We start from the raw sequence: 25,127 nt of genomic DNA, 5'->3' as shown, positions 1-25,127 counted from the left end.
TCATCGTAACAAAAAAATGCACTTAGGATTCGTGGAAGCATATCACAATGGATCCGTTCATTTCTAGAAGGTCGTAATCTAATAGTGAAAATTAGTGAACAAACTTCTGATGATTACTCAATCGACACTGGTATTCCCCAAGGTTGCGTTCTCGGACCTTCCTGGTTACATAACTGACGAGGAGGTACATATGTTCGCAGACGATACATCTATAATAGCCCAGATACAAATGAGCTACTCAGAAAAACAAATAACGTTATTCTTCAATTTGATAATTAGTGTAAAAAGAACCGTTTGATCATAAATTATTCCAAAACCATTGCGGTTCAATTCCAGAGATCCAAAACATCTGATCATCAACTAAACGTTGATGATCAGACAATAAAATTTGAAGAAAGTTGCAAATTTCTAGGTTGATAGCAATCTCAGATGGGAGGAATTTATCACTATAATCTGCTCCAAATTGAATAAACACTACTTCGTAATAAAAAATCTGATAATTTGCCTTGATGCGGAGGTTATAATTTCTGTGTACTATGCATTGGTTTACTCGACTATAAGTTATCTTTCATCAAAAAAAAAGATAATTTGCCTGATATTCCATTTGGATTACCGAGAATCCTACAAAAATATCTTCAAAGAACTAAAACTTCTAACTTTCATTAATATTTATTTATACACTTCAGATTCACAGCTACATTTACAAAAACAGACTAATGCAAAATTCAAAATTTCACAACTATCAAACTCGCAAAAAAACGAATTTAGAGTAGAACTAGCCATATTCAACAATTACAAAAAATATTCAGGCGCAAATTTCTACAACTCATTAACCTATGAATTAAAAAACCAGTCCAACCTGTTCAGATTCAAGTCTGAACTGAAACCATTTCTGCTCCTGAATGCATTCTATGATATAAAGGAATTCACGATTCAGAGTCCTGTTGACGATTTTGATTCTACTGGATAGTATTCTTATATTTTACGGACATTATTAATTTTTTAGCAATGAGCAAAATGGTATTTTGACTTGTCAATCCCGAGTTTGATTGGTGTCAGATCAATAAACTTCTATCTATCTTTCTATCCATCTATCTATCATTAAAAAGTCTTGAATAAGCGAAAATGTTTTCGTTCAACGAATTTTGGTGATCTGTGAAAGTTAAACTGAAAGATTTTAAAATTTAAGTTTTTCATATCAATTTCTTTGAAATTCTGTTACACAATGTAGACTCATTCTTGACGCGGCTCATGTCTCTTATCCCAATATCACAAATCAATCATTTATATTATCATCATTTTACACTGATGATAGGGTACACGTAGGTGGGGATATACGATTTCTCATGAAATGTAAATGTTTCAGATAGTATGATTTTTTTTCACCGTAGTAGGTATCGCACGCTGAAAGGCAAGACGACGTTTTGTCTTATGAAGGCTGATGTTTGTATAAGGGGGTTACAGCTAGTTTTACTTTTCTATCATCAAACGAAAGGAAAATAACATCATTTTCAATTTGGTTATTGGGAGAAAAATAATTTCAACCAAAGTATGGGCAGCGGTATGGGCTCTATTCTACATCTAGATCCATTAAAGTAGTAGAGAAATTTATTTTTCAAAATCCTAAAATTTATTTTCTGTTTCTTTACATAATTCACCTTTCCTCTTCCACCGTGAAAATTAACTGCCAAAAGTAACGACGTTAGCGAACATTATCCAACGGCTTTTACTAAGTATATGTTGCTATCATAAAGAAAACTGTTCTGCCGTCAAAAAACTAATAAAGCTCTTATATCCATACAACCGTGGAAGATGAATTCATATTCATGAGAGAGATTTGGCTCCGGGGCCACAGACGGTAGCATCTAATGAATGCTTTGTGACAAAACGGATCATTGAAAATGCAATAATTCTCCTACACATACGCGGTGGTTGACTGAGATTGATGGAAAGTGATTTATGTATCATATCGCCAAATGAGGAGAAAAAAATATATAAAATACTAGTTGTTACCAGCGGCTTGGCCCGCGTAGAATTTGGTTTGTCACATTGAGTCTTAGGAATCCCACGTTAAAAGGTAAGACCTCGTTAGATCTTAACTCGCACAAGTTTAGACTTCTGAGGGTTGTCGTTCGTACGGGTGCGATAGCTGGTTAACGGATAAAACATATCCTAAACGTATTTTTAAATTTCGTGACAGACCATTTCAGATAAATAGTTACAATATTTTTTCATTAACCAAAAACTTCAGATTCCCAAGTTCAAAATGACTAAATTCAATGCAATCTTTGAACCCTTATTCTAACCCTTGGGGATGGAAATTCCCGATTTCCTTTCATGATGCTTATTTGTGCTATACAAAGAACCTACCTGCATATTTCAAAATTCTAGGTTCATTAGCTTCGACTGTACGTTAATATAGGAGCGGAGAACACTTAATTATTTATACAGTTACTGAAATAATATGCCAACTGCACTAAGTAATGAATAGCTTCGAGAATCGAATTATAAAAACTTCGAGAATCGAATTTTGTTACATATCAAGAAATTCGCAAAACTAACATAATCATCAACGACGTCTGCCTCTCGCGTCTGCCCACGTTCAAGTGGCGTTCTCGGCGGTGACGCTTCATTGCTTAGACCGCTTCTCTACCCCCGCGCTCCGTCCCTCGTCGTCTTACAGCCGACGCCACGCGAATGGCTCACTGCGTTGCGTCACGTTAATCTCATCATGATAATTTTTTAACGATACGACCAAATTACTAAGTGTGAAAACAAAGTTTATGTAAATCAAATACTTGAAATGACAATTGTATAAATTTTTATGAGAATTTGACAGATATTCTAGAATGTGCATTGTGGAAGAAGTATCCAATTGAATTGTATTCATAGCTCAGTATTTGGCATATTGTGGACACCACATAACAGGTAGATATATGCTATCGCGAACTTTTATTCAGAAGTATTTGAGATAAACAATGTTACGGTACATTATATTCATGTACCTCTAACGGTATAGGCAGCACATGTCAAGATACCTCTCAGGGTGGAAGAATTTTTCGGACTTACTTAATACTCATCGTTATATTATGACCAAAATTACACAAAACCTTCGTAAATTATAGCTTATAAGTTATTCTGATGTAAAAGCTTTATGTAAAGTTTCATCTGAATCCGTTCAGTTGTTTGGGCATGAAAGAGCCTCAAACATACATACATGTATGTATACATCCTCACAAACTCTCACATTCATAATATAATTATAGATATAGATTGTATTGAACATTGCTGGAGTTTTTTCCCAACACCAAACCGTTATTTTAATACCTCGACACGTGTTTCAATCACCAAGTGATCATCTTCAAGAGAAAGATCATCTTGAAGGAAGATCCTCTAGAAGATGACCAGTAATATTCATTAGTACACCAAAGGTTCCAAACATTGCACCAAAAGTATAGATCGTATTACTGAACGGGATGTCTCTAAAATAATTTTTGGACTCATTTAATTATTGTACACTCTACGACTATCAGTAGTGGTTGGAAATTTTTTCATATAAATCTCTAGCAGTGTTAAAAAATTGTGCCTTAAACAAGATTTCCAGTTAACTTGTTGTTTTTTCCTGATGAACACCAACATTCAGAAGTTGATAGTGTACCAAACGGAAAACATAAAATAACTTTTGTTCATCTTCGTGGAGTCTTTGGGCGATCCCACAGATGAAATCTATGGTCTTCGAAATGGTGGATGTCATTGACTTCGAGCTTGGTCTTTCAGAACAGTTGATTACAGCAGTGATTGAGACTAGCATCACTGATGAGACATATGATTTTTTTTTGATGTCACAAGTCTACACAAAAATCCATAAGGCGCTCTCAGAGCGGTGCCTGTGCAAAAGTAGCGATTCAAACTGGATTTGAATCTGGAGATGAAATTCATCTGGAAAAGATTTTCTGGAAGTTTATTCATCATAAACGCAGTTCTCCAAATGGAAGAGTTCTCAAACAGTGAAGTTCAAGGTTCACTGAGTTGAACATTGAAACGAGGAGCATCCAGAGCCCGTAGCGTATTTCTGATACGCTCTTGGTGGAATCAAATGTGCCAAGTCACTTGAACACCTTCCGTGAAAGTATCAATAGAAGAGAGATAAATCTCTAATCTTTCCTCAAAGTTCCAGACTATTGAGGTTGCAAATAATGTTCGCGTCTGCAATCAGACAGATGGATCTTTTCTGGATGGAATCCAATAGCTTCATGTTATGCCTAGAGGCGGAGCTCCATACATGAGAACAATACTCTGAAGGAGGTCTGATCTGAGTTGAGATATGTACAGTTTTCTTGCGACATGATTCTGTCACAATATATTAAAGTCCATTTCAACATTCAACAAACTTATCGAAGCAGAAAGCGGAATTGTCTGTCCTGATATCATTAAATCCGATTCGACATTTATTTTTTCGGAAAAAACCGATGCCTAGGTTTTTGTGGCATTGAATTGAACCTCATTACTTTCGTATCTTTGAAGATGATTGACGATGTTTCATGATGAATTTCATTAGTTTGTACCTCCATTGTCTGATATTATATAAAATGATTTGATATATCTGGAAGAACTGATAAACAAGTAGAATTAAATACAAAATAGCTAAAAATAACAATTATAATAAGCAAAAAAACCTGAAATGAAATAACAGTGAGATTAAATACAAGTAATAATGAAATAATTGATCAAAAAACAAAAAAAGAAGAGTTTGAGAGATTCCAAGCCAAGTTACTTCACGACGTTTCGATTGTAAGTATCCACAATCGTCTTTGGTTGATTACAGAAGTACTCTTCTTGAAGTGCCAGTTGACACGTCAAGAAGAGTACTTCGACCACATTAATGAAGATGACTGCCGCAGTTGTAGTCGAAACATTTGGAGATTATTACCAAAGAAGACCATGACAAAGCCCGGAAACCAACCACAAAGCCTGGAAACCAACCACAACCAAATGTTATACGGAGCGATGAGGGTAATTTTCAAATTGTATAATAGAAATGATTTTCATTATTGGAATAGACATAATCCATTTCAAGTCCATCCACATAATCCGCAAAGACGATTTAGTATTATCGGTTGGTGTGGTCTATTTGGAGGCAGAATTATCGGTCCATTTTTCTACCATGATTCTTTGAAAGGACCCATTACATTAACTTCTTAACAAGAGTGTTGGGAGAGTTTGTCGATGATCTTGATCTGGAGGCTCGTCAGATGATCTATTTTCAGCAAGCTGGAGCACCAGCACATAATTTCACTAGCTTAAAAAAGTGTTGCGAGACTTTTGAAACAAATGTTCCAGATGAGTGGCCTCCTCGTTCACCAGACATGACATCTCTAGAACAGAACAGAAAAATTATATTGAAACTATAATGTCCGAATTGTGTTAAAGGCATCACGTCGTGTCAAGAAAAGGGCTCAAATATGTTTTAAATAAGAAGGCGTTGTTTTTGAATTTCATACCTCTTTATTCCCCAAAACAAAAAAATTTTTGTACTAGAGAATCAAATTCACAATTCCACATAAGTCGCTCATTTTCAACTTAATGGAGAAAGGCGATATGTGCTTTGTTGTTGAGAATGATATACGAATCAAAATGCATGATGAAAAATAGGGTGTTCTCTGTAAAAAAATATCATTCATGAAATATTTTTTTTGTTTCGGCATCGAGAAGGCCATTGAAAATGCTACTAGTTTGCCCGTTTTACCAAATTCGTAGTATCAATAATAATGGAGTTGGCAGTGGTGCCGACCCAATTTGGAATACCCTGTATAATTAAACTTAATCAGTGTTGCTAAAAGAGGAAGTAATTATGACATCAAACTCATACATTGAACTAACAATGGTTCATCAGATTAGCCCTTATATACCACTCCTATAGGTACTAATTCTTGTTTACATATCTATGGTACTAATAGAGCTAGTTGGCTTAATTGAGTACCTGAATTTACAATTTACAATGCGGATGTGCTAATTTGAAAACCGGTGAATAAACTAAATTGATTTGATCATTTAATAGGTTGCACCCGCAATGTGTATGCTTGTGAATTTCCAAGGATTTTAAATAATTGAGTTTGCAATCTTTCCTTTTATAGTTCAAAATTTCCGTATCGTTTAGATTCGGAAACTTGTAGTTGCATGCCAAGGAATTGTTTGAAAACGTCGAATCATTTTTTCCTAGTCTGAAGGACCTTTCATGTTCAGCATACCGTTTTTGTGAATTTCGACCAAATTGTCCAACATAAACACTATTACATTCCAGACAATTAAGCATATGAAGTCCAGATTTCTCCAACTTGTCCACCTTATCTTTGGCATTGAAAAAGAAATCAGATAATTACCTCTGTTCTTTTGTCAAAATATGTTAGTTACCGATTTCTTGATTGATGGTTGACCTGTGGGTGTATTAATCTGTAAGTGAATTTACTGCTTTGTTTTCTGACTAACTTCTGGATAGTATCTGTGTTGAAACCATTACTATGACCTATCTGTGTAATTATATCAATTTCCCTAGCTAGATTGCTAGCAGACAAAGGCAGTGAGAATGCTCTGTGCAACCTTGAATTGTAGGCTACTAATTTATGACTGTCTGGATGGAAAGAATCGCTTGGGATTTGTATAGCTAGGTTTTATGAAAACATTGAACTGAAATTTATTCTGATTGTGTGTAATGGTCAGGTCTAAGACATTTATCTATTTCTCTATCTCGGTTTCGAGTGTGAATTGAATGTTGCTATTGAAATTATTCATGAATGGTTCAGCTGTCGTGTAATACCTCTGAAACAGACGAGAATATCGTCTACATATCTGTACCAAAAATGAATATGTTTTTTACCCAGGTCGGAATTTACTATAGTGATCTCCAAGCTGTTCATAAATATGTCTGCTAAAAAGAGGACTAAGGGGTGAGCCCATCAGTAAACCTGAATCCTGTTTATAAAATTTGTTGTTGAACTGTGGGTAGCTCTGATTTAGGCACACATCGAAAGCTGTTGAAACTTCAAAGGGAGTGATATGGTCTCCTTTGGCTTGATCTAATATGTATAAAATGAGGAGCTTACACTCGTTGTACGGTATGTTAGAGAACATACTCTTTACATCGAATGAAATTTGTCCATACGTGATTCGGAAGCGTAATTTGTGCCGTACCTTTACAAATGAAAACTGTCTTTGGGTTCTTCCCGTTTGTATATGACATCGTATTTCTATTCCTTTCTGGTCTTCCAATGACTTCAGTTTCATTCACCAAGTTCACAAGGTAGACGATAATGATCACGTTTTCAGGAGCATGTGATATCAGATGTGAAATTGAATTTCACCCTCTCCTGAATCAAATTATCAACTATCCTCCTTGACTATTTACTTCTTTCTGTGTTATTGCCATTAAACTCTGCGGCGTCAACTGTTTGGAGATACGTGAGAATTGAAGCACCTGAAGTTCCCGAAAGATAACGGAGAGGGTGAGAGGGTGAGGTTTGTCTGTTTTGACAAGGGCCACCGAAATCCTAACATCGTGTTTAACTGTTTATCCGAGCGGGAAAATTTGTGGGTTGCCAATCGGTAGTCGGTATCCGAGTTTTGGATGACTGATTTCAAAGTTTAGTAAAGTGATATGAATCAACGACAGCAGAGTTTGAGATGGCCATATTTGATTTAAATGCGGGAAAATTATAGATTAAGAAACAAGTAGTACTGGTGTTTTATAGTTTTAGTGTCTGAAAAGTGATATTCACGGGATTTGCCATTCATAAAATATCCATTCAAACTGATTTTCAGTGTCATAAATGATTCCTTCCACCAATATGTATTCAGCTCATTTGTGGTCTGGGTCAGCAATTTCCTCCAAATCACGAAGGATACAAGGATACAAGGATTTTGGGGGTTCCGCAAGTAATTTCACTCAGTTTCTCGAGTGAAGCTCATAAATATCATTTCAGTCATTATTTGGAAAGTATGCGGTCTTCATCATTCTTCCAGATTTTTTATCCTAGGCAAGCACCGCTCCCATTTACTAGAACACTTTTCTCGACGCATATTACACCGATCAATCGGGAGTCATCAAAATATGAACTAGACCAATTCCTAACTATACGTATCTTTAAATAATAGAAGAGACTTACTCTGTAACTTATAGTCATATATCATGTATGATTTGGTTGGTGAAAAGCTCATCGAGGATACTATTGCAGGCGTTTGATTGGATTTCTTTCACGCCAAAAGTTCCAGTTGTAAATTTTAGATTTTTGACTCTTGAAAAAGTGAGAATCATTCTAATGCTTCAACTTATGAGAAGTGCGATCCATCAGTGACTCCTATGATTCAGCTGTATGGCTCTTCACATTTACCGAATCATTACCCCTATAATTCCAGTGATTTTAGCTACATTTTAGTAGTTTCGCTATCACCTGCCTTCGACTGAGTTGTAAACGTTATATTGATTCTGAGGTGATCATATTTTGGACAGAAAACTATGAATGGCAACTCAAAATGCAGCATATTCCACCATAAGAGATCTTTCCAATTGATAAATCTAGATCCATTTCGCTGTATGTACTGTTTGCACTGTTCTTGATAACATACTGTTTTTCAATCTTTCTCTTTTGTTCTTACGATTTGATAGAAGAGCAATCTCTGAGATTATTAGCAGATATTGAATCCTGTCACTTGATTGGTTGTCATTGTATGGAACCATCTATAAAAGCCATTTTTTTTTCACCGTAGTGTGCACTGGTCAGGCCCTATCCCCGAAGCCCCGATACATTCGGGAGGGCGCGCCAGCATTATCAACCAATATCATTATCACTTCCCACACCGTGGGGTATGTGATCATTGGGTCTGAAAATCATGTGCCCTGAGCAAGCGCAGGGAGTCAAGAATGACAGCCTTCTGCATCTGTACGGCTGAGATTTCTGCCTTAGTGCGGCAAGCCGGTATGATTTTAACATTCGAGAGTAGAGAGGGCATCATTCTACCAAAAACTCAAGCAATCAGAACAACCATCTTGACAGACTGATTTGGATAGAGTCTGCGGAGTTTAAAGAGAAAATCTCGATAATTCATTTGTTTTTCCTCCTCTTTTCTGACAATATTTGTCTCGCCAGGAACTGAAATCTCCACGACAAATATCGTTTTGTTCTGGTGGTCGAGGACTACATCAGGCTTATTAGTTTGTATGAGCCTGAGGGTGGGGAATGAATAGTTCCAATAAATTCGGCACTTCTCGTTCCCCACAACGGATTCAATATCCCCCAGAGCGTAGGGCAACACCGGTGTCTCGTCAATACCCTGAGAGTGCCCTAGATGGTTATATAGCACTTTTAGGGCCGCGTTATGTCGATGAATATAGGCTGAGACCGCATATGCTGGACATGCGGACATGCTGGACATGGATATCAAGTGCATTAGGGTCTCGGGCGCCTCGCGGCAGGCCCTGCACCTTGTGTTAGGAACCTCTATACCAATCACGCGACTGCGGTAGACTAAGGTGTTGAAGACACCATCCTGGCAAGCCATGATGAACCCCTCAATTTCCGACTTCAGCTCGACCTGAGAAAAGCGAACATCAGGCGCTTTGATAAGCCAAGGTCTCGAATGTTATTGAAGAAGATCCCTTGCATTGGGTTATCCTTGTGTTTCCGCAGAAGTAGGGTGATCTCTGCGACTTTTATCTGAGCTTTTTGCTGAACGGGTTTCAAATCGGTGACAGAGATGTGGTCACCTCGTTCAATGTCGAAAACTATAACGAGTTTATCAGCTGCTCGAGCAGCTGCCTTAAAGAGAAATGTTTCAGTTCCTGCTCTCTAATGGTCACGGATCATGCAGAGAAGGAGAATCAAAGCTCCTGATGACTTTACCGGATGTATTCAGTACCATTCTGTCATGCAGACACTCCAAACTCAAAAGTCCACGACCTCCCTGTTGTTGGAAGTACAACCATGGAACGGACGATTTGGAATGCAAACTCCTGTAGAGATTCAAAATTTATGGGTCTTTACGTCGAGTTGATACAGCTCCTCCCGAGTCCACTTCACTACTCCAAACGAGTAGAGTAAGCTCGGAACGGCAAGCATATTTGTAGCAGCAACTTTGTTCTTTCCCGACAGTTCCGATGACCAGATCTGTCGAAGTTGGTGCTGATACTTGCCGCGGAGAGAGTTTTTCACTGCTGTTACCTCTTGTGAGTGACGTTGTTCCACCCAGAGGTAAGTATAGGTCTCTCCGGTATCCAGATGGCATCCATACGGCATCCATCTACGAGCTGCACATCCTCTCCGTAGTCCCCGCATCGTCCTCTTTCGAGATGGACCATTGCCCATTTGTCTACCTCGAATTTCAAACCGATAGCATGCGTGTACTCTTCCTCCACGCTCATGGACTGATGGAGATCCTTCTCTCCAGAAGCATAAAGTTTAAGGTCATCCATATAAAACAAATGGGTGATCTTATTATCATTATTATTATCCTTGTTGAACAATCAAAATGTATCGCCAAATTTCATTATCGATAGAACAGTTGTGAACAGGTGTATTATTCCATATCTCTACGTAGTTGTTGTAATCTGTGAATAATCGTTACCAAATGTAAACGTTTGTGTGTACTCAGCGCATCTGTGAATGGAACGCTGAAGTACATTGGATTATTTTATAAAGAATCAAGTGCCTAAGTACTTGCTTCGGCGGTACTATACTAAAATTGGAACGATACAGAGAAGATTACCATTAGGATGACACGCATAATCGTGAAGCGTTCCCTTATTTGTTAAATATGCGAAGAAATGTAAATCAAAATAAGGTGCAATGCATGCCATATCAAATTTCTGTGGCAAATAAAATACAGTCTAATGCCAACCCTCCCTCCTTTATCATTACCGCTATGTACCAGTTGATAATGTGTCTGCTTATATTCAAATAAGGCGGAAAATACAGACACATTTTCTCTTTGTGTTTTTATGCAGAATGACAATGAAGCAGGGAAATAATTGAGACTCAATAATTTGGAACACCCTAAATATCGGGGTGAAGCCAGCAGACCAAATCTCCCAAAATGCCAGAACGCGTTGAGCAGTGGCCTACGAGTACAATGTTAATTCACATAACTATGAAAAACAGAACGCAATGCAATATATCATTATCACATAATTTGGTTTGGAATGAGGTCATTTTTCCAGCATCACTAGATTCTCACAGAATATTCTCAACCTCCCATTTCATGGAAATTGAGAAGATCAGCAGATGTATGACACACCCTCCGCTGCGTGATAAACTAACATATCCAAAACCAAGGCCAGTGCATCACCTACAGCAAAGACACCGCCCAGAAAATGATACTTGTTTCCTCAGTCGAGCCAAAGAAAACAAAACCCTTCGAAGCTTAGAAATGGCATTTTCGTGTACCGTAAAATGTTTAGTACTTACACTGAACACCAGAGGGTTATGTCAGTACGATGTCAGTATTTAATGTATCAACAGAATTAGTAGTCGCTGACAACTAGTAGGCCGGATCATTTCGAAGTCGGGATGTATGCCAAAATTGAATAAAATTAAAAAGCCGACTGGTTTTTCAGCTACTGCTACTCAGGACTGTTTGTAATCGCAATAAATACTGACATCCTACAAGCATCGTCCTCTGGTGGTCAGGGTGAGTAATAAATATTTGACGGTGCACGAAAATGCCAGTTCTGAGCTTCTATGGGCTTTGTATACTTTGACCGAGCGTAGTACATCACACCTCCCACCCACCAATCAACTGTAACGTTTTTCGCCGTACAAACACACCGCGGACCAATCAGTACTTCCCACGCCGCAACTCCAACCTACGGCAACGTATAAAGAGACCAATCAATTCTCAATTTCAGATAGAAAGGAGACCACATGAATATGCCAAGTGTGAACTTGCCGAAACGTCGTGATAATGTCAAAATCAAACGAATGAAAACCCGGGATGACAGAAAAAACAGGGAAATTTCATATTCAAAGCACTCAGAAAATGAGCAGACCACAGACCCTTGTTTGCAAAAACAACACAAATGCACGGAGTCATCAACAGAAGTCAATCGCACGTTGTGGTTTCGGTCAGATCACTTCGTATTGAAGGAATCACTGAATCTTCACGAGGCGTGACATTCGAGTCTAGTATAAGATATAAGTAGATTATATTTTGGTTGGTTTTCGGGTTTTCCCGTGGTCTTCATTGGTTACAATCCCCAAATTTTACAACTGCAACTGCGGCAGTCATCTTCAATGGCGTGGTACTCTTCTTGACCTGTCAACTGTCATCATTTGATAGTTACCATTGACGCCAGCCGTGAAAGCTTACATTTCTATATGAGTAGATGATATTTCAGCGACTGGCAACAACAAAAAATTCATGACCAAAGCATGGCTAATTAGCTGTCATAAGTACGCAGGAACAGCTAGCGGACTGAGCCATGGGCGGTGAAAGAAATCGTACGTACATACTTATTGTTTTGAGTGTGGTGGTTGAGTATGGTACTTCAGATTCCATTCGACCACAATCTGCCAGCTCGTGACTTCAACCTATGTTCATTCCATAATGTATCACTTCTCCCTCATAATATGAACCTGTTTCTCAATGAAGTATAATAATGGATATGTGTTATTGGCATACAAAATTACTACATTCATGTGTTAGGATTCACACGTTGAAAGATAATACCTCTTTAGTTCTTAGCTCGCACAAGTTTCGACTTCTGAGGTTTGTCATTCGTAGGGGTGTGACAGCTGGTTGAAGGAAAAATATATTCTATAGATATTTTTTGAACATGGAAATATATGATGCTACTCCATACACCCTATTAATCACCTGAATTGTTCTTCTAGGGAGCCAAGTATATTACCGTTTTTGCTCCTTTGTCGGAAACTCAAAGGAAAATCAATCACTTCCGTCAATTTAGAAGAACAATGGCAGAACCTCTTACTCCCCGTTTTTCTTGGAGTCTTAATTGATGGCTATTATCCTGCATTCAATATATGTCCATTATTTTTCGCGAAACTGAAACACTCGTTCAACAGATGTTTACGCACGGTTTCTCGTAATCCTTCTTTGAGGAAATCATATAGCAGTGGACACCAGAACGATTAATGTGTTGTCGAGAGGCAGATACTTTTCATTTCATTAACTTCTGATTGTTTCGGTGTTTCGGTGTTGATTAATTATCAGTTTCCGAAGATCAATCCAGTCTTTCAGAAAATAATGGAGATTTAGAAAACTGACAATACGTTCAATAAGAAATACAGAAACCAATTCAATTTCATTCGCTGAATAGGTGGTCACTCGACTTGTGATTGAAATGTTTCTGCAACTTTCGAATGTATCAATTATTGTACGTCGTTCTTTACCTTACTGATAATTCAATAAACGATATGTGTATTCAGTTCCATTGCAAAATGTCATCAATCCAGCTTTAAGCTATCATAGAGAAAGATTTTGCAAGAACTGATTTTACAATTAGATAGAGCTTTTTTGCATTACTAGCAACGTAAGCAACTGAGTGACCTACTGCGCTACCCGATTCGATTGCTTTTGATTGTGAGGATATATGAAGTTCAGAGTAAACGTCACTCCACAAAATACTTTGACAGACACCGCTAGTGTTCCAGAATGTAAAAAAAAATCTGTTTCATTTTATGTACGTTGGCGGCAGTTTGAGAATTCATTTCACAGTTTCGTTGTGGAATTGAATCTATTGCAGCATTTTCTGTTTGAAGTATTGTCGCTATTTCTTAGCTTCATATGGTGCATTTTTTTAATGCCCCTCCCCTTCTATTTTTTAAACGGGTCAACTGAATTTGAAATGGTGGAAGTAATGCGTGAGTAATTTATTTTGAAGTAGAATTGACAGATGAAACTTTCAAGATGGCGTCTGGGCGCCATCTGGGGAAAAAAATAATGGAGACGGGAGTCTTGTGACACACCATTTTGGAGCTCCTGACGAATTCTTCACAAACCTATGATATTGAGTCAATATCTCCACCTATTACAAAATGGTGAAACATTTAATAATTTTCTGAAGACAAACACATTAAAATCGATATTTCTAGAAATATTCCTTTTTATCTGCCATATGGCAATTCCAACAACCCGATGAGGTTTGTTGATTTATTTTTTGTTTACAAAAACGTCCAAAAATGCCATTTCGACATTGACCATCATTGGTCAGTTAGAATATTGTCATTTAATTTTCGGTTTTATTAGTGGAAAGGTACCACGTCAACAATCTCTAAAATGGTATAGTCTCGTCCATTGGAAAAAAATTAAACGATTTTTATTTACGGTGCGACGCGTAACTTTCACGAGAACGTGTGCAGGAATATTGGGAAACCATACTGTAGGACCTTTATTTATTGATCAAAATTCAACAGGGGAACTGTATTTGAATGAGCTGTAAACTACCGTCGACCCTCTCATCACTGAAATCGTCGAAGCGAATCCTAATGAATTCGATATGGATATTGTATTCCAACGAGATGGAACACCACGACATTACTCCAGACAAGTAGGAATTTGGGTACTACTTTTACCGGTCGTTGGATTGGCCGTCGAGGTCCTACAGAAAGGCCAGCCCGCCCGCCAGATTTGTCACCTTTGGACTTTTTGTATGGGGCTATTTGAAGCAGAAGGTGTACGAATCTGAACCTGCTTCAATATTGGATATACGGCAGAGAAAAATAAATATTTGTAGGGATATTGACGTTAGTTTATTCGAAAATGTTCGTCGTGAAATATCGGATAGACTGTTTATATGTCAAAAAGTTCAAGGCAACCATTTCGAGCATCTTCTAAACTGACCCCAAGCTTATTACCTCATATTATGTAGTTAAATGTCAATGTATTCAGGCAATTATTAAAAGTTCCGCCATTTTGTAATAGTTGAAGATATTGACATTATATCCTATTGTTCAGAAGTATTTGTCAGTAGCTTCAAAATGGTGTGTCAGAATACCCCCCTTTCCATTTAATTTTTTTTCAGATGGCGCCCAGTCGCCACCTTGAAAGTTTCATCTGTCAATTTCACTTCAGAATGAAGTATTCATGCATTAATTTCATTATCCCAAATTCAAATTTTTTGAGTCGAAAAAATAAAAGGGGAAACATTAAAGAAATGCACTGTATATTCTGAAAGAGTGAATCGCTGAATCGATCATCAAAAAGTATCAAAGTATAAGGACTACAAATTATTTTCCAATGAGATATCACTTTACTTGATTTCTATTCAAATTGAGAATTGTAAGTTAGCACCCCACCTACGAGGTTGAAAATTTTGCTGTTCGTTTCGCTTTGAAAGTTCTCACCTTCAGAAAAAACTTAACTAGTTTTTGAATTTTCTCAAAAAGTTTTTCAAACTGTAAAACCTGGCGGTACTTTTTTGATGGGCCACCCTGTATATCATGACTCATAAAAACATCTTTGATGTTGAATATGATTATACATTAATAATTCGTTCGTGAGAAAACTTGTAGACACCAGCTGAATGCTTTAATTAACACTGCTTTGTTTTATTACAATAACTTCAGAAAAGTGTCTTTTTCTGAATCATACAAGTGTTTTCAACATCAAGTTGATGAATTTACTCCACTGAAGGATGTTACTCCTTTCTGTGTTTTGTAATGAACTCCATTCACGAATGACTTGCGGTACTGGTGGATACTTTACTACTAGATTCGCACTATCTTGAAATTTTTGTCAATTTTACAAGTTTGTACAAATGTTTTCGACAGAAACCATGATCATGATTTCATCATCTAGGTTCGTATTATTGTAACGTTTCCCCAGTGGGTTTGACAATAATTGAATACACTGTAAAATTTAATTCAACGTCATTTCACTGATACACTGATAATATATTACAAATACTTCAACTTCAACTTTGAACTACTTCTCAAATGTATATCGCCTCATTAGAACACTTCGTACGGAACTTTCAACTAAACTTTTCGATCTGCGTGTTGGTAGTGTTTATATATCGTAACGGAAGTCTCTAGAATGACCGCGAAGCGCAAGTCGAGTGGAGCGCGACCTTGGCCAAGTCACAATTGATTGACGACGACCAGCGGCGGCCGGCGTTATTTTTTGCAGGTAATGATTTACAGAAGTATTATTCTGTATACAACTTGAGCAGCATACACCTCATTTTGTTACCTTCCATAGAGAATGCATCAAAATAACATAAAAGTAGGGTATTGGCTTTCTACTACTCCATCTGATACAAAAAATGGATGATAGAATCTTCCAAAGGAAGGAAGGATTAATCAATTTGAAAATAAGTAACTCTATACATGGATGTGTAGATCATGCAAAGAAGTAACTTTCAGACACAAACTGAAAGAAAGTCCTCCTGAAACAGCTACTTTCATATAAACATTGAATTACACGAAAGAAAAAATTCTTTCGAAACAAATACTTCTATATGAACACTGAATTATACAGAAGATACTCTTCTCTATTCAGTTTGTATATCGAACATTCGTGGAGGAATAAGAATCAGAAATCATTCACATGAGTTCTACTTTGAATGAATGGTAATAAATTGTACTCACATGGAACACTGTCACCCTAACTGGTATACACGTGTTTCGCCTTAAGACACTTGCCCTAAGGCTCTTCAGTACCAAATTGGATGAAATTATAGAAAATATACACACTTCATTCATGAATTATGATTTTGAATGTCACGGAATAAGCTTGATCTGCTTATGTCATCGATGACATCGTAATGACATTCATTCACCTATTTGATTTAATCCCAGCCATGAGGAATCTTATTTGATTTGAAAGGGTTATATTTTTAGGAGTGATTAATTTTTTGGGAAAGAAAGTTTTTGGCTTTCTACTACTCCATCTGATATGTTTCGCCATATATGTATACCAGTTAGGGTGACAGTGTTCCATGTGAGTACAATTTATTACCATTCATTCAAAGTAGAACTCATGTGAATGATTTCTGATTCTTATTCCTCCACGAATGTTCGATATACAAACTGAATAGAGAAGAGTATCTTCTGTATAATTCAGTGTTCATATAGAAGTATTTGTTTCGAAAGATTTTTTTCTTTCGTGTAATTCAATGTTTATATGAAAGTAGCTGTTTCAGGAGGACTTTCTTTCAGTTTGTGTCTGAAAGTTACTTCTTTGCATGATCTACACATCCATGTATAGAGTTACTTATTTTCAAATTGATTAATCCTTCCTTCCTTTGGAAGATTCTATCATCCATTTTTTGTATCAGATGGAGTAGTAGAAAGCCAAAAACTTTCTTTCCCAAAAAATTAATCACTCCTAAAAATATAACCCTTTCAAATCAAAAGTAGGGTGTTCTTGCACAGTTAACAATAGGAGAATATCATCATATGTCCTACCAGCGTAATTTTTTTCAGGGAAGGGTTTACAGCATTATCATTCTGTATACCTCTTGAACAGCATACAACTCATTTTGTTACTTTTTATGTCCTGAAGAACAGATTCAGCATAGACCAATCGGAATGAAGCAACTTGCAGCTGTCCTGAAAATGTTTCTTTGAAAGCAAGTCTTCTCTAACGAAATAATTGATTGAAGTATATATCTACGATTTCTATATAACCATTTATTTTCGTCATTATTATTTCCATCAAAAACAACTTGTATTGATTGTTTTTTTTTAAGAAGGAGACAACTAGGCGAAGCTACATTTCTTATATGAATATAATGCATATTTTTCAAACAATCCTGTCTCCATTTCAAAAAAGGTATAAGAAAACAAAAACTGAAGAAAAAGCTCCAGAATGGGAGCTGTTTTGTAGGAATTTCTATTTTGAGTGATCCTTGATGCGAATAATTTGTTAAATGATTCTCTTTCTAGTTGCCTCGATGTTTTCTCTATAATAATGGTATTGTGTCAACATCTCGCATACAGATCGAGACACCTCAATATTATGTTATGGTATTTACGATGCTATCAACCATAACATCAACACCAAACACAAACTACTGGTATATATCGACCATGCATAACAAATCGATATGTTATGAATTAATTCATGTGATCGTTTCCAATTTCAATCAAAATGTAAATATTTACATCATTATTCAATGTATCGATCCATCCATATTCGTTGGTTTGAGTTCCATGTAAACTGAATTAATCGTCTTTTGTTCATTAATCGTACATCGTTGCTACAACCTTTTGAGTACCTACCTACTTGAAATGCGATGGAATCTCGACAGGACGGGAGAGAAGGAGTATCTTTGTTTTATGTTGACTTTTCAGTTTCACAAAAATACATTTCATAATTCAAATTTACTCAGATTACTCATTACTCATTGCTTGAAAATTAACTTCGTTATGTACGTTTTCGTGCATTACGAAGCATTACTGGAGTATTTCGAAGGCATTCATTACCAGCGTTTTGAGACGCTTATTGTATATCCCCAAAATATGCACCATATGGGAAACTTATTTATCAAGGGTTTTCGACAAAAAGTTATTCCTGATGAACATTTGTGGATCCCCTAAAACTGAACATGCACCAACAAAATACAGTAAAACAGACAGGAGTAAAGTACTTATTTTGAAAAATCTCGGGAAATGTTACAAAAGTTGTTCAGCAATAAAAAAAAATACTGATTTGGAGTTATGGCCATCCAAGCGGAGTTTTATTTTTTCACCCATTTTTTCAAATGGGGACTACGAAAAAAAATTTGCTAAGACGATGACAGCATCCTGAATACGACGGTTCATTTTGAAAGCCTATAATATTACAAATTATACAACTATAGTGTTAACCACGGTAAATTTTTTTGAAGAGTAAAATGATTTTCGAAGGTTCTGGTGCAAAGTTATTTTTATTTTTTGTTAACACCGAAAATTACTCAAAATTATATGGTATTGTAACAAGAACTTATTATTCAATAATATGAAATCACAAGACCTCAAAATAAAAAAGGTATTTCACAACAAACTTACTGATTTTTTTGTCCGAAACAAGTGTTTTAAGTTGGCTTCGAAACCAAAAGTTTGTTTGACATTGAGTACGTGACATATTTGCTAAATCTTCACTACGTAGTTATTGTTATTGCTTATTTTGTTAACGTTGTTTGTTTCCGAAAGAAGTATTTCACATCCCCGTATGATATCCATCCCGCAACATGCACAGTTCGATTCTTTTTACACAATCCTTGACTACATTCGTAATGTGCTCCGGTTGAATGGCCCAGACACAATTAGTAAGAACAGTTTTTAAATGTTCTCTCTCCCGAAAATGACGATCTTTGTGAACTTCGTTCTTCAATGAACCCCATAAGAAGAAATCCATTGGGTTTGAATCTGGTGAGCGCGCTGGCACTGGATACTCTGAGTAACGTCCTATCCATTTTTCATTGAATGTTTCATTTGAAAATTGTATTGCTACACTACAGTGAACACTAGCTCCATCTAACTGGCATTTGATTTGAAATTGGTAATGAATATTGTTGTAAAAATTGCAAATATCGGTTGGCATTAAGGTTTTCATCAAAGGAGAAGGAAGCAATCACAGTATTGTTGAACACTCCACATAAGACTTTCACCTCAAATGAGTATTGGTCCTTGCAATCTGTGAACTTATTGTTCCATTAATTGTAAATGTTGCTTCATCAGTCGATAAACTATTTATTGGGAATCGTGCGTATTCTTCGTGTTTTCTCTGATACCATGTGGAAAACTCAAACTTGGAATAAAATCCCTTCCTTTTAGCGTATTCAGGAATTATGGTTTGATAGCTTTGAATTTATTTCTTCCTAAATATTTTTGTATGGTAGTAATGGGTACATCAAGAGATGTTGATATTTGTTTATTTGATGTCTTACCATTTTCGAGAACACTTAAACACACTTCCTCTTCCACTTCTATAGATAATTTTGCAGCTGTGTGAGGTTTTTTGAAATTGTTATTGATACTGCCTGTTTCTTCAAATGTATTTCAAATATGGGTAACTGTAGTGTGATTCACATTGTGATTAGGATGTCTAGCATTGAAAATGTCTGTAACTTGTCTGCTTGGAGTATTTTCCCCACATTACAAATATGATCTCAACATTTTCTTCTTTTGTAAGCATCTTGATACTATTTGAATAGTTCTTATCATCAAAAGTCAACAAAATGAGCAATAACAATAACTATGTAATGAATATTTAGCAAATATGTTACGTATTCAATTCAAACATACATTTGGTTTCAAAGCCAACTTAAAACACTTATTTTGAACAAGAAAATTTTGATGTTTTGTGATTTGATATTATTGAATATTTAGTTTTTGTTATGTTACAGTACCGCATAATTTTGAGTTATTTCCGGTGTTAACAAAAAATAAAAATAACTTTGCACCAAATACTTCGAAAAATATTTTACTCTTCAAAAAAATTGACCGTGGTTAACACCATAGTTGTGTAATTTGTAATATTATAGGCTTGTAAAATGAACCGTTGTATACAGGAGGCTGTCTATTTATCGTTTTAGCAATTTTTTTTCGTAATCCCCATTTAAAATAATGGGTAAAAAAATAAAACTTCACTCAGATGGACATGACTTCAAACCTAGATGTATTTTTGAATACTGAACAACTTTTTCAAATAACATTTCTAGGGATTTTTCAAAATAAGAGAACTTTTCAACTATCTAAAAGTTAAATATTTGAAGACTCCTCATATATTACGTGTGTTTTACTATATTTTGTTGGTGCATGTTTGAGTTTAGGGGATGCACAAAATTTTCATCAGAAATAACTTTTTGTCGAGAATCCCTCAATAAATAAGTTTCCCAGATGGTGTATACTTTGGGATGACACTGTATATTTCTAAAAAGACATTTTTTGTAAAGGACTCAATATTTTATACTGTTTTCTTTTGTTTTGCAATTTTTCAACTTATCGTATTCATAAATTTTGCCTACAAATTGGGAAAATCAATTGAAAATATTAATTACTGATATTCAGCTCTCTCAAGTGGTTGACGTTCAAGAAAACAATTCTTTTCAGTTTTCAAAATACGAAATTCACTATAAAAATGTCGCCCCAAACTATTTGACACGAGTCGAAAGAATTGATTGTCCAGTCCATATGAACACGATACTGGATGTGGTCAGGTCCCTATTGAAAACAAAGAATATCAAGAAAAGTGGTTTTTTGGATTTTGCTAAGCGCTACCAGAACATTTCAAAAAATTTACCAGTTTTTTGGCAATGATAGTGTTAATAAAAGCACTGTTGGATGTTGGTTTGCGAAAATTCGTTCAAGAGATTTTAGCATCGGAGATGGGCCCTGAAGCAGTAATTCAGGGCGAGGATTTGAGGATCCTGGTGGAGACTGACCCATCATAAACATTGCGTCGAATAGCGGAACAACTAAGCATCAACAGAAATAGTCAGGTCTCGAGGTCTGTACTTCTTTGCTTTTGCGCAACAAAGACGATCCTTTTTTGTATCGAATCGTTACATGCGACGGAAATTGGATAACAGAAAATGTTTAGGACAGTGATTGGATATCGAAGAGCTACCCCAGGTACTTTCCAAAGGCAAAAACCCACCAAAAATAGACCTACAATCGGGGCAAACCATAGATCAGAGTCCCGTTGTGGTGAGCAACGTCTAAATTGGTAGCATAACTGCCAAAAAAGACTCTTTTCGATAGGAAGACTGAACAGATTGTCTCTGGTCTGGGTTCCTGGCCATACTGGCCTGGAAGGCAATGAAGCTGCTGACTCTCTTGCAAAAGAGGGTGTTGCAAGCGGCTTCATTGGACCAGAATCTGTCTATGGCATCGCTTTGGGCTTTGCCAAACATACACTTGACACCTGGATGGCAAGAAGAGTTATGGACTTCTGGCAGCATCTTCCTGGATTGGCTAACTCCAAGGCGTTTATTCACCCTTCAAAGCTTGATTCCAGTTGTTGGACTACAGTAGGGATGAACTACGATGTCTAACAGGCCTTTTTACAGGTCACTGTCATTTAAATCATCACATGCAGAGACTTGGACTGTCGGAAGACAGTGTGTGTCGCCTCTGTCTGGAAAATGATGAAACTGCAGAGCATATACTTTGTGTCTGCCCCGCTGAGGTCAGAATCAGGTTCTTTGAGTTCGGCAGATCCGTACTCTCACCATCTGACCTGAAAGACCACTCACCATACAAACTAATTGGCTTCGTTGAGAAACTGGATTTATTTGTCCGAGTGTGAATAGGTGTGAACCACAATAAACCCTTGTGGGTTGCGGTGGAGGGTCCAATAGACCCACTCACTTCAGACCTACCTACCCACCCATTGTGGGGAAATCAATGGAATGCATCAGAAATTTCGTTAGCAACAACCGGTACTTCTTTACGGAAGAGGTCCGATCCTGCCCCAAGACGATGTCTGTCCGCACGTTTGACAAATCACCGTCGGAAAGTTGAATGAATTGAGTGTAGAAGTTCTCACCAGTAGAACCTTCCTCAATTAGAGTCACGCAAAAACGGCCTTCTACTCCATCCAAACCTGAGCATCCAATTTTAATGCTGACGAAATTAATCGACTTGTGTCACGTTGTTAAAAGTACCTACACTGAAACAAATGGTGTTCATTTCGAATGAATTGAAAAAGTATCCACTGAGATATACCAGTGCGAAGTAGACACATAAAAACGGACAAATCTTTTGGAACAAGCTAATAATAATGTATTGTGAAAGACTTCAATAAAACTGAATTGAACTTTAACGGTTCTGTCTTAGTTTTTCACTCGTAGTTCGTTGCCACAACTGTACCTTTCTCAACAATTTGTAACTCATATAATATGAATCCAAAATAACGCGCCATTAGGTACAACTACACAACTTCAATCAAATTTGCGCAATCACGCTTCTAAATAGCTGTTACCAGTATTGCAACCTATATTCTCATTTCCCGATACAATATGTGTTTGCATAGATGAATGTGTTCCTAGAGCTGCTGCGGTTGGTTAGATTAAACCAGACACAAGCTTTGCAACGGCGCGGAAGCTGTATGCAGATGATCACCATAACTTTGTCGAGTCACTACCTCATAGTACGGGAAATACATCCCGATCTGCATATGGGAAACTCTAATTTCACAAACCTCTGATGGATTTCATAACAAAGAAATGTAAATTCATAATTTTTGGAGATCCTTTGAAATACTTACACTCTATTTCTTCAAGAGTAAAGCCTAAATGCCGACGGCGATTATTAAGCACGCCGTTGAGGTTATGTTCATATCTAGGCTGTTGAAAAAAAATGGTCACCACCCAATTCAGCCTGTGAAGTTCAAACAGATCTTCCAGAACTGAGAAAACCAAAACATACTCTTTCTGAATGATACACATCAATAATCAAATATCCCTGAGGCAGAAAGGCCTGACAGAAAACGAATACCTCAGCTTGAACCCCTTTTGGTATTCACGCACATATTTTCAGTTATTTACAAAACAATTTTGGCTGAACTTTGTCAGTGGATTCGTTGAATATTACTGGAGTTTTTTTACAACACCAAACCGCTATTTTAACACCTCGACTCATGTTTCGATCACCAAGTGATCATCTTCAAGAGGAAGATCGTTCTCATGAATGTTTCTTATTTTTTACACTTCACCAAGCCCTAATTGGGGTAGGTGGCTATCAGTATAACAGATTCAGCATCGTCAAGGTATATAAACTAAATACAAAACATACATAATAAAACAGGAACATTAAAAAGGCAAAGCATGCAGTTGAAAAATTCACTTTCGTCATAAGGGCGGAGATCAACCAGCAGCTCTCTTATACTTTTTTTGAATTTAATTATATGTAATTTCCTCGTATATGGTGGTAGATGGTTGAATAGCCTTATCGCCATAGTAAAAAAAAACTTTTATGAGTAATTGCCAGTCGATGTTGTGGTATAAGAAGATTGTGGCCATTTCTGGTCAAATATTCATGGTAACGATTGATTTGAGAATTCAAACCACAAGATGGTATCCAAAAGTATCAGGACTTGTGTAAGTGAAATGGAATTTTCACAAATTTCACTTAATATAAAGCATGAAGGCATCGTCTTCATGAAAATGATCTATCAACTTATGGACAAATAATTAGATGGGGACGGAGTTTATTCATAGATAACGCTGGCGTAGTTGAAACCCAAGTATGGGAGTAGAATATAGAAGGTTAGTGGAGAAATAATAGGAAGTTAACAATTGACACACTGTCATATAAGCCGTAATAACGCAGTGTTGCCAACCATACTATTTTTATGTATCATAATTTGACTTGGGGTACTATGTTACATCGTGAAATGCAGTGTTACACTGATTTTTAGTACCATAACTTAGTTAATTGTTTCAATCAAATCCAACGAAATATTGGCAAAAATTACAGAATTAATGACTCTCATGTGTACGTTCACGACATTGCGTCCAGAACGAGTGCTGTGCTGAATGCAGCGAAAAGCGTGTTTTAAATTGCCTCAATTGTATCCAACAGCTGGATTCAGCACATACACTGGTGAAACGATAATTTTTCAATCTGCCACACTTCTGCCAGTCGAGACAAGACGTGAAGTTAACCTATTTTGTTTTGATTGATGGTATCTGTTTTGCAGTTTGAATGGAAAAAAAATAAGAAATGTGACACGGGGATGGCTGATTTCACAAAAGTTCCACAATTAAGGTCGAAATCATCAAAATTACTCATTATAGGATCGAATTGCATTTCCATACCTGGTAATCACTCTGTTATCAACAGTGTATTGAAAAATAATGGGGAAGTTATTCATGTGAGATGAAATACAAGCACATTTGCCAGGAAATCAGATGCCAGGTATATGTCCTGAGAGCCATTATCAATCATCATCTCAAACTTTACAGTTCCATTCATAAGGTTTTTCTGCACCTAATTCAGAATATACCCAAAATTTACTTTAGGCTTGCTTGGATTTGAAAAGTTATCTAAATGACTTATCATAGGTAGCGAATAGCATCTAGCATCATCATTTTTTTCATCTCCATCAACCGACTATATTAGAAGAATCAGTGAAGAATTTGGCAAGAAATTCCAGCATTATTATTTTGGAGAAAGTTCATTTTCATTTTC

The 25,127-nt window shown here is 36.6% G+C and overlaps 1 protein-coding gene and 1 pseudogene across 2 annotated transcripts in view; both read left to right on the top strand.

The window, feature by feature from the left end:
* side-IV (sidestep IV) overlaps positions 1-25,127 on the top strand; it is a 794,218-nt gene that overhangs the window by 459,437 nt on the left and 309,654 nt on the right. The gene's annotated exons all lie outside the window — the stretch shown is intronic.
* Positions 10,704-10,797, top strand: LOC111511322 (U6 spliceosomal RNA; annotated as a pseudogene).

The sequence above is a fragment of the Leptinotarsa decemlineata genome, unplaced genomic scaffold (assembly GCF_025532065.1).
Source record: "Leptinotarsa decemlineata unplaced genomic scaffold, Ldec_3_MD MMD2_tig00000010_RagTag_RagTag, whole genome shotgun sequence".
In the NCBI taxonomy this organism is placed as follows: Eukaryota; Metazoa; Arthropoda; class Insecta; order Coleoptera; family Chrysomelidae; genus Leptinotarsa; species Leptinotarsa decemlineata.
Note: the sequence above shows the minus strand (reverse complement) of the source record. Positions and strands in the feature narration are given on the sequence as shown.